Genomic DNA, 11,714 nt, shown 5'->3' with positions numbered 1-11,714 from the left:
ATTCAGATACAATGATAAAAGGCTACTCCAGAAAGAAGGAATATCTTGAGCAAAGCCCTGGTTTGGATGAAACTCTGAGCTGATGCATTAGCAAAGACAGCGAAGAGTATGGTGGGAGTAGCCATGGTAAGGATGACAGGGTGGCACTGAGAAAGAGCTTCAATACCAGAAGGCAGGAAGTCACTGAAGGTTTCTGAGCAGGGAGCAGCCCTGAATAGTCCTTCCAGAGAACACACTTGCAGCCATATAAGGAGGGGTGGGTGAAGGCCCCTGGGGTAATGATATAGATGGGAGGGAGGGAATAGAAGCAGACAAGAGAAAACAGCAAAGGAAAAGAGAAAACACATCATTGGTAACTTACTCTACAGAAGTACTGAATTTTACTGAAGGGGATAAACATGAATTAGAAGTTCCCCACCCTAAGAAGATGCCACAGAGCAGAGCAGGTCTCCAAACTGCAGCCAGACCAGCCTTTCTTGTGGGAGCCATCCTGACCCCCAGAGAGGATGCATTTGTGTAAGTGCAACAGGGACAGACAAGACAAACAGAGCAAAACAATAACTTATATCTAGATGATCAGAATATATTAACTGTACATTTTTAAAAAGATACTTGTAAGTCTGAAATTTTTCAGAATAAAAATGTGGAAAAATATCACTGGAAAAAGGAGTCACCCTATTGAATCTCTGAGAAACAAGTCCATACTGGTATCAGGGATGGCTCTTTTGACTCTGAAAAGAAGGAAGAAATCATTCTTTCCTGGAGGCAAGTCCACAGGGGAACACCTGGCAGTCCAACCAATACCACCTCCCATGCCAGTCAGTTTTTGTCTGCAGAAACATGTACACACAACCCAAATGCAAAATGAACACAAATACAAACTACCTGAGTCAGCTGATAGCATCCTTCTTTCTCTCATGACTACCATGCTCTCCCATCCACCTTCCCTCACCATACCCACACCTGTTTCTTGGAGAACCTTTTCTTTCCCAAAACTCTCCCCCCAGATGCCAGGTAAAATAAAAGTTCCATTCAAATGAATAAACCATGGCAGATTTAGTTGGGGAAAGACCACCACACTGTGAAGCAGAGTGTCAAGGTTACCACTGCAGACAGCTGCCAGCTGCTAGGGAGAAATTTGTAACACACAGGGGTGAACCCATCAACCAATAGGAAAGGACAGATGAGAATGTTGCCCAATATTATTTTTATTCCCTTCACTTCTAATGATCTTCATTTTATTAATAGTTTAAAATGTGAATATATGCAGTATAATGAGTATAGTTGTGTCAGGAAGATCGATCACAAATGAGCAGTGGCATCATTTGTCACTGCTCAACTAAACTCCATGTTTACAGGAATAATGGCCTTTCTTAGTTCTCATTAGCCATTCCAATGGGTAATTGCATGTTCAGCTTTATTTCCTCTCTCACCTTTGGAGGACAGAATAATAAAACCTGGGAGCAATTTACTGAAGTGCAAATTCAATTCCACTGCTCATATCTCTCCATCTAAAGAGATAATGAGTTCAGGTTACAAAGTGTGAAAGACAGCACTTTCAGTGTTTTCCTTATACCCTACTGGACATGTGAATGGGGGTGAGGGTTCTATAATGACAATTTAAGAGTGAGAACTACCATTCTCCAACCTGAACCGTATTTAATTCCATTTTATAATTACCCCAAAGGCAATATAGTGAAATATCTCAAATATCTTACTATTTTTCCAGCAATGGTTTTAGCAGTTTAAAAATAACCATTCCATGCATCTAAGAATGTATCCTATCCTAATGTGATACTAGCAAAATATGGGACACTCTACCTTCTGAAAATTTCTGATTTCTTTTATGGGTTTAATTGTTCACTCATGAACAAATTCATGTGATTTGAGTAGGTGTTCTTCAAATTCCAAATTGGAAACCTCAGTCTGGATGCTCTTTCTAAGTTATGTATTGATCAACTTATTCATTTTATATTATGGAAAATGTTAATGATTTATTCTAGCTAATGATTTAAGAAATATGTGAGAACTTATATTCAGTTTACAGTGAAGAACACTTAATCAGTCTATCAAGATCTGGATAGAATAACATCACCAGGCATGCCAGGCCCACCCATGTCTGCAAGACCCACTTAAACGATCATTGTCATTTAAAATGATCATTACCACATTTGATGTACCTGGTTTTCACATCTTTAATAACATCCTTGATATAATTATCAAATGGAGATTTTTTTTCTCCTAAACCCTTATTTGGACACTCTCAACTCTTTCAAGCTTCAAGGGATAAAGGATAAGTTTAGACTGGTTTTGTATGAATAAGACTTTATTGAGCTTGTAGTGTGAATCAATTTTAAACTAAATTGCCCACAAAGTTGAGCCTTAAAGGCAACTCCACATCTTTAGAGGAATACAACTTGGGGTGCTATTTGTCATCGTAAGGGTCCTCTAAGTGAAACGTGTATGAGCATCTCTGCCACCATATATGACCACTCAAATCCTATCCAATATTTTTGGGCCTCCATTTAGCCAGGAAGCTGATAGACTTCTTATGCTGCATATTTACTGACAGCCATTATGCCCTTCAAATGGAAATTAATATTTAAAATAAGTTAACAATTTTTAAAATCATTGAATGCACATGGAAACTAAAAAGGACAGAAAGACAGGTATATCAAAGCCTGAAGAATGTAGGTCCAACTCCCATGTCAGGCTGGGCCACATTGAACACATGGCACAGAAGACTTCAGTCCCAATTCTTCTTTGAGATCCCATCTGTAAAGGAGCACTGCCTGATGATCCATTCTCTCCAGAATTACACAAATAAGTTTTAAAACTGAGATTTCTACTATAGTACTAAAGAAAAAAGGTGAGCCCATATTGTCTAGATTGGATAAAATCCAATAGGCCACACACTGGCCTACAAACAGCAAAATACATTCACAGGAAACAAATGACTTTAGAAAGACTCTTCATTGTTCCTTCTAAAAGGAACACTATGAAATAGAAAAGTTTTCCCAGAAGAAAACTTCTACATGAGTACGTAAGCCTAAACAACATATGGTTGTTATAATACAATAGACAGTCCACAGACAGCACAATACCCACAGACAGCTACAGGCACCACTTCTGAAGCATCAGGGAGCTTAGCACCACCTAAAACCAACCAAAGAGACACCAGCTGCTTTCCAAAATCCCATCCATCTACAGCCATCAAATGGATCCAGGAAAAAGAGGTGCCTATATGTGGATACATGAGAGCAGTTGGGTGAAGAGGGGCCTTCCACATGGGGGAGTGGCCTGGCTTGAGTGTGATGAGGTTGTGCTGAGGGACAGAGGTGGCTGACTGGCATGGGTACCATAGCATGTGATCAGTGAGCAAGGTATTCACAACACAGCCCAATAGGGTGGGCAGGTAAAACATACATGGAACAGTAATGGGAGTTTGGTTACAAAAACAGGGTATGATCAAATATGCATATTAAGAGGAATGGTGGTTAGGTTTGACACTGTCAGAGAATTAGAGAAAGGGAAGGGCGAAAACTAAAATGAGCCCCCTGTTTTTGTATGGGAATTGGAGGTTTTAGTATGACAGCATTGATTTCAATACATGTACATAAAGAAGGAAATGTAGATTCCTTCCATATAAACAATGTGTGTGTGCAAGAATGCACACCCTTCTTAGACTACTGTGTATGGGGTGTATGTGTTTGAGTGTGCACATCCTTCCCTGACTACAATGTGAATATGTGTTTGTAGAGTGTATAGGTGTGCATTTTACTCTGCCAGGCTGTCAAATGCAATATACCAGAAATGATTTTGCTTTAAAATGGGAATTTAGTAGTTTATAAGCTTACAGTACTGAGGCCAAGAAAATGTCCAAATTTAGCAGTACCACTTAGGTGATGCTTCCTTCCTGAAGACTGGGTACCAGTGCTCCTAGGTTCCTCTTTCACATGGCATGACACATGGGGAGACTGCTGGTCTCGCCTTTCTCTTCCATGTTTCATTGTTTTCAGTTTCTGGGTTCCATGGATTTCTCTCTCAGCTTCTATGGTTTCTCTCTGTCTGAATTTCATTCCCTTTAAAAGGGCTCCAATAAAAGGATTAAGACACACCCTCTATGAGGTGGGTAACCATTTAAGTTAAAATCCTACTTACCAAAACACACTACTTACAATTGGTCCACACCCACAGGATAGGACTGTTTAAGAACATGTTTTTCTTGGGTACATACAACTTGAAACCATCAGAGTGTGAAAGGCTGCACACCTCCCCTAGGTCTACCATGTGTGTGCATACATATTTGGTGTCTGTGTTTGTGTTCACACCCCTCCTAGCTGCACCATTTGTGTAGTGGGTGTGTGTAAATGCATGCACATACCTCATACTTTCATGCAGGAGTTTGTGAGTGGTGTATGTGTGTGTAAGTATGCACAACATCCTAGCTCTATGGTGTGTGTTTGTATGCAGGGTTTGGGTCTGTGTAGTGTCTGTGCAGAGCATGCACATCCCTGCTATTTTAATGAATGTGATTCTGTGTGATGTGTGTGCACGTGTGCAAATTCTCTTAGCTCTACTGTGTGTGTGGTGTACTTGTGTGTGAATGTACACATGCCTCCTGTCTCTACTGCATGACTGTGTAATGTGCATGAGTGTGCATGCCCCTCCTAGCTCTACCCACTCAGAGGACCTGAGGGAAGAGACACACCAGCACCCAGATCTTTGCTTATCCAGGGCTCCTGGGAGCAATGGCAGAGCCCAAGGTTGCAGCACATGAGTATATACCAGCACTGCCCAGTAGGTCTAAAATGCAAGCCATACAGTTAATATAAGGAGAGGTAAAAAAGAAAAAAACAAACAAACAAAAAAAAAAACACAAAATTCATTTTAAATTATATTGTATTTAAATCAATATCCAAAATGTTATTTCAACATTTTTCATGTATAATTCAATGTGCATTTTGAAGATGTATTATGAATAAAACAATGAAAATTTCCCATTAATAATGCTATACTGACTACATTTTGAAATGAGAGAATTTTTGATATTTCAGGTCAAATAAAATATATCACTAAGAAGAAACTACACCTGTGTCTTTTTACTTTTTTTGAAAGGCTTCAAGAAAGTTTAAAATGTCACCTGTGACTGATATTATATTTTGATTGGACAGTGCTTCTTTAGAACATCTTCTTGTGGCAGAAAGAAGATGTTCACAGAATATTACAGCTTCACCCCAGGCAGAGAAAACCTGGCTGGACATGCTCCAACAAACAAACTGGGGATAGCAAAATAAGTAACAATGATGACCCCTGGAGCTAAATTGCAGCCCACTTGCCTGCTCTGCTGCACATGGAGATACCAATAGACAGGGTTCTGATGATGTGTGGGCTGGGGACACTCATTAAAATGCCCAAGGACAGACTTCCCTGTACAGAAGCCAGTGGGGTAAACATGCTGCTCACTGACCCAAGCCAGCATCACCTTCCATAGAACAATGAAGACAGCAGCTCTGACCAGATGCAGGACACAGTGAGGAAGAAGCAAAACCACACTATGGTGGTCCTGCCAGTGGGACTTACCCTAATAACTCAGAAGACAGGGGGGCTGGAGACCTAGTATGTGATGGACATTTAATAGGACCAAGTGAGCAAGAGGAACTGACACTGCCTGGGGCAAACAAAAAAATGCATAGTTCTGAAGTGGGCTGTCCTGCAAGGAAGAACATCAGAGGGCAAATGTCAAGATAGCAGGGGGTGTGAAAATTAGCTGGTAGGAAGACATCAGTGTTAAACACTTGATCTGGATTTGGATGGCTGTCCTGGCAAATGTGCTAGTGTTTAGAAAATACACACTAAAGTATTTGAACTTGATGGGGCATTGGTCCCCAATGAACTCTCACACATTCTGTACCACAACCTTTCTGAAATTTGAGATTTTTTTAAGTACCTAAATAAACTGCCCACTGGCTAGAAAAAACATACCATTTGATAAGTAGTCAACCTCACTTTGGGAGAACTGGCACCTCCCTTGTGGGAGGCATAGCCCACTGTGCTGCCTGGGAGGAAACTAAATCCAGTCCAGGATCTCATGGGCTGCATCCTCCACCAGCATCAGCATGGGCTCCTTCACAGTCTGTCCATCAGGCTGCTGGTGTTCCCTTCTGGTTCACACACATAGGTGCAAGGCCAGGAACAACGGAATTCCAGCAGCATACCAGCTCTCCTCACCCTCCTAACTTTTGTGTCCACCCTCTACCTGGAAGACACAGACAGCATTAGAAGGAGTGGCAGAAAGGAGACCTTCAACCCATTCCTTCTCAAAGCATCCTTTCTTGTTATAACCATAGAAAACAAGAAAAGCAAGGGTAAACCAATTGACATTCCATATTTTTCATGTCTTATGAAACGTATTGCTCTCACTAATATGAGCTATGAGGAGATAGAAAGAGGGAGGAAATTGGGAATTTTATGCTGAAGGAGTACAGAATATTCAATAGGAATTTTGTAAAGATCCAGAAATGCATAGCACAATATTATCTGGTAACACAATATTGTAAGTTTAATGAACAAAGCTGAGTGTGAATGTGGTTGAAAGAGGAAGGCTAGTGGCATGTAGGACACAAGAAGGAAAGGCAGAGGATAAGAACTGGAACTGTATAACTTAGTGAAACCTAAAATGGACCTTTTTTTAACTGGCTGATTTTGCTCAACATAACGTCCTCAATGTTCATCCCTTTTGTGGCATTTGTCATGACTTTATTCCTTCTTACAACTGTGTAATGTTCTATCATATGAATATACACATTTATTTATTGTTACCATCAAGAAAGGATGCTGAGTTTTGTCAAATGTAAAAATGTACAAATATATGAAAGTTATTACATGAGGGAGAACAAATGAACATCACCATTGCAAGGTGTTAAAATGGGATGGTGAGAGAAAGCCAGGGAAGGAAGAAGCTGAAAGCAAGGAAACCTGGAAAAGAAGGGAGAGACCAGCAGATGCTGCCATGTGCCTTGCCACATGGCAAAGGAACAAAAGATCACAGCAGTTGATCTTTAGGAAGAAAACATTATCTGGATGATGTCTTGATTTGGACATTTTCACAGCTTCAAAACTGTAAGCAAATGAAAACACAAAGAAGATAATTTCAAATAGTTTTATGAGCTGTGAAAACAGTAATATTTGGTTGGGACTAATCAGAAAAGACCTCAGTGAAGAGATGACATTTTAGCAAGGGCTTGTATAAGAGGAAAGGAGCCATGAGAATATCTGAGGGAAGAATATTTCTGAAGAGAGAGAAACAAGTGCAATTGTTCTGAGGCATATGTGAACTTGGCATGCACAAAGAAAAGAAGGAATGTTTACCCTTGCAGAAGTTGCTTTGCTTAATACATTCAGGCAAGTTACTGAATCCTGAAACCATGGTGGGACATATTTATGGATTACCTGTCTCTCATTTTGTTGATGGTAGCCATCTTTCCAGGAACCATGCAACTCACCAAAAATCAGGTGGTCTGCTTGCCAGTATGCCAGCTTCAGTAAATTCAAAGGAGCTTACACCACTAGGAAATGCTGATGTCACCACTGAAATCCCAAATATGGAAGCAGCCACTGACCAAGATGAACAGATGACAAATGGCATATCCTTTGGCACATCTGCTGTGTCACCTGACATACCTCTCAGAACCACATATGCTCACACAGATCCCACAGTTCCAAATTAGGAAGGAAAGAATTAGAAGAAAGATCCAGGAGGCCAAAAAACACAAACTTGCATTTTCAGCAATATGTATTTATTAATCAGATGTGTTACCATCTTGCCCTCCTGTGGTATTCTGAGTAGTTTCCATACCTTGCCCTTATACATACTATTATTCTCATGGTTAGCAGCAACTTTTGGTTCAAATATCCCCAAACATGCTCAAAAGTAGGGCATTTTAATTCCATATTAGGAGAGTGATTTGAATCACCTTGGACTACTAAAGATTTTCTAAGATGGCATGTGAAGACTCAGATGAAAACAAGCAGTGAATAACTGGTGCTCAAACTCTACCAAAGCATGTGTGTATCAGCAGTGATGAAGGCAGCCCCAGTACCGGCACCCCAATGATCACCAAAACTGGCTTCAAATTTACAGCTGAGAAGCCTGTGATTGACATCCCCAGCATGACCATCCTGGTTATAAAGGGCAGGGAACAGGCCAAAGCCCTGTTTGAGAAAGTGAGGGACACCTGTGCACATGTGGAAGACAGAGACTTTATCTATTAACTTGATGTGGTCCAAACAGTGGTCAAGACAGCCAAGTTCATTTTTATTCTGTGCTATACTGCAAACATTGTCAACAGAATCAGCTTTGAACATGTCCACCAGCCAAAAGTTGGACATCTAACTGGATATGAAGTATTTTCATGTACCCACAATATGGCTTACATGTTGCAAAAGCTTCTCATCAGTTACCTATCCGTTATTTGTGTCTGGCTTTATTTGCCTCTATACTCTCTCCTGGTTTTTCAGCTTACCTTTGAAGGAATGTTCTTTTGAAAAAGTCAAAGAAGAGAGAAGTTTCAGCGACATTCCAGATGTCAAAAATAATTTTGCATTCCTTTTACACATGGTAGACCAGTGTGACCAGCTCTATTTCAAGTGTTTTGGTGTGTTCTTGTCAGAAGTCTGTGAAAATAAATTTAGGTAAATTAGTTTGAACCATGAGTGGACATTTGAAAAACTTTGGCAGCCTGTATCACATAATGCACAAGTCAAGCAGGAGTTACATCTATTTATGCTGTCAGCTGTGCCCAATGTGGTCCTTGACCTCACAGACATGGATGTGCTTAAACTTGAATTGACTCCAGAAGCTAAAATTCCAGCTAAGATTTCTCAAATGACTAACCTCCAAGAGATTCATCTCTGCCATAGCTCTGCAAAAGTTGAACAGACTACTTTTATTAGTTGAGATGCCTTAACATGGAGTTAATGGATGTTGCTGAAATCCCTGCTTGGGTGTATGTGCTCAAAAACCTCCAAGATTTGTACTTCATAGGCAATTTGAACTCTGAAAAAAATAAGATGATAGGACTTGAATCTCTCTGAGAGTTGAGCCACCTTAAGATTCTCCATGTGAGGAGCAATTTGACCAAAGTTCCCTCCAACATTACAGATGTGGCTCCACATATCACAAAGTTATTCATTAATAATGATGGCACTAAACACTTAGTCCTGAACAGCCTTAAGAAAATGATGAATATTGCTGAGCTAAATCAATAAAATCCACAAATCTTTAGCTAGACTGACAAAGGAAAACAGAAAGAGGAAGCAAACAATGAAAATTAGAAGTTAAAAGGGAGACACCACCACTGACCCTGTAACTGAGAAGTTAGAATTTAAGGGATGATTATGATTACTGAATCATACAATTGTTCCTTTTTACTTTTGGGTATATTAAAGAAGACAGAGGGAATTCCCTAAAATATCTGAACTGTAATCTAGCTGCCTTGATCCTTGAAAATGATTCCATAGCCTTTATCTTGTTCCTTGTCCCTCATACTAACCTTCACCTGTACACATTTTATCTAGTTTTTTGACATAAGGGTTTTGTGATCGCTAAAGACAGCAATGATGTTTATTACTGAAGGGTCTTGGGTCAGTCCAGAACTAACCCATGTCAAGCCCAAATTTATCTTGATAACTGAAGCTGGATCTAATAAAAATGGGCTTGCATAAATGTTTATGATTATCATGTTTTCTTGATGAATTGACCTTTTATTACTGTATAGTGTCCTTCTTTGTCTCTTTTAATTGTTTTACATTTGAAGACTATTTTATCTGATATTAATATAGCTACTCCAGCTTTTTTTGGTTGCTGTTTGCATGAAATATCTTTTTCCAACTTTCACTTTCAGCCTATTTTTGTCCTTGCATCTAAGGTGTTTCTTGTAGAGAGCATATAGATGTGTCCTTTTTTTTAATCCATTCTGCCAGTCTGTGTCTTTTTATTGGTGAGTTTAATCCATTAACATTTAGTATTATTACTCTAAGGGCAGTATTTTCTTCTGTCTTTTTGTCTTTTGGATTTTATATGTCACATCTTATTTTTTCCTCTCTCTTTTTACCCTTCCAGATAATCTTCATTTCTACACTCTTCTCCAAACCTCTTTCTCCTGTATTTTCCTATCAGCCTGTAGTACTCCCTTTAGTATTTCCTGTAGTACTGGTCTTGTATTCATGAACTCTCTCAATGTCTGTTTCCTGAAAATATTTTAATCTTTCCCTCATTCTTGAAGGACAGTTTTGCTGGCTATAGAATTTTGGTTGGCAGTTCTCTTTCAGTATGGTTTCTGTGGAGAAATTTGTGCATAGTCTTATCAAGCTTCCCTTGTATGTGATGGATTGCTTTTCTCTTGCTGCTTTTGGAATCCTCTCTGTCTTTGACATTGGACAATCTGATCATAAAGTGTCTTGGACTACATCTATTGGGGTATATTCTGTTTGGAGTGTGCTGTACTTCTTGAATCTCTAATTTTCTGTCTTTCATAAGAGTTGGGAAATTTTCAGCAATTATTTCTTCTATTATTCTTTCTGCCCCTTTCCCCCCTCTTCTCCCTCTGGGACACTCATAACACATATGTTTGTGCATTTAGTGTTATCACTCAGCTCTCTAAGACCCTGCTCCTATTTTTCCATTCTTTTCACCATCTGTTCTTTCATGCATGTTAATTCAGATGTCTGGTCTTCCAATTCACTGATCTTTTCATATGCCTGTTCAAATCTACCATTGTATCTCTCCATTGCTTTTTCATCTCCTCCATTATGCCCTTCATTCCCATAAGTTCTGTCATTTGTTTTTCAAGCTTATGAATTCTTCCTTATGGTCATCCAGTGTCCTTCTTATATCCTTAATCTCTTTTGTTATGTCATCCCTCAGTTCATTGACTTGATGTTGAATTGATTTAGATTTGTTTGAACATCTCCAATTAGTTTGTATTTCAGCTCATTGAATTGATTTAGCAATAATTTCTTCAACTCCTGTATCTCAGTTGAACTATTGGTTTGTTCCTTTGGCTGGTCCATATTTTCATGTTTCCTAGTATGGCTCATTATCTTAAGCTGTCTAGGCATTTGACTTTCTTGATTAGTTTACTCTGGAGCTTGTTTTCACTCTTTTACCTAGGGTTTTCTTGATGGTTGGCTTTATCCTCTAGCCTTTAGTGTTTAGTTCAGCTTATTCTAGACCTTTAACTTAGATCCTGTTTACTTGATCAGAGTTTTTCACCTCTTATTTGTCTGTTTCTTGCCCTGCCTCTATGTAGCCTTTTTGTGTGGTGATCTCCTCAGATATTGTAAGACCCAGTCAGGTTTTCCTACTCTAGAGAGGCCCAGGTCTCAGAAGGAGTGTATGGAGTTTCCTTGAAAATGATACCTTCCTGTGAGGCCTTTAGAGTCTGTGCTTCTTGTGTGCTGTCCAGGAAGTGGTGCTTGCCAGCCTGCCAATACCCCACCAGTGTAAGGAGGCAGCAAGACTTTAATTCTCCAGATGATCCTGACCCTGTCAAGGATGTGGATGACTGAAGCTAGTTAATGAATTCCAGCCCCTGGGATTTGAGTTCCCAAAAGTGCTTGGAAGCTATGATTTTTAGTGAATTTTCTCCACCACTAGACTTACTACTTTGTCTCTCAGAGCTCTTAGCTCTGCTCTTGTCTGGGCCCAAATT

General features: G+C 39.6%; 1 pseudogene; it reads left to right on the top strand.

Annotated features, from left to right (window-relative positions):
• Positions 1–7,363: 7,363 nt before the first annotated feature.
• On the top strand, positions 7,364–9,270 carry LOC119532672 (annotated as a pseudogene).
• Positions 9,271–11,714: the final 2,444 nt, after the last annotated feature.

The sequence above is a fragment of the Choloepus didactylus genome, chromosome 4, assembly GCF_015220235.1.
Source record: "Choloepus didactylus isolate mChoDid1 chromosome 4, mChoDid1.pri, whole genome shotgun sequence".
NCBI lineage: Eukaryota > Metazoa > Chordata > Mammalia > Pilosa > Megalonychidae > Choloepus > Choloepus didactylus.
Note: the sequence above shows the minus strand (reverse complement) of the source record. Positions and strands in the feature narration are given on the sequence as shown.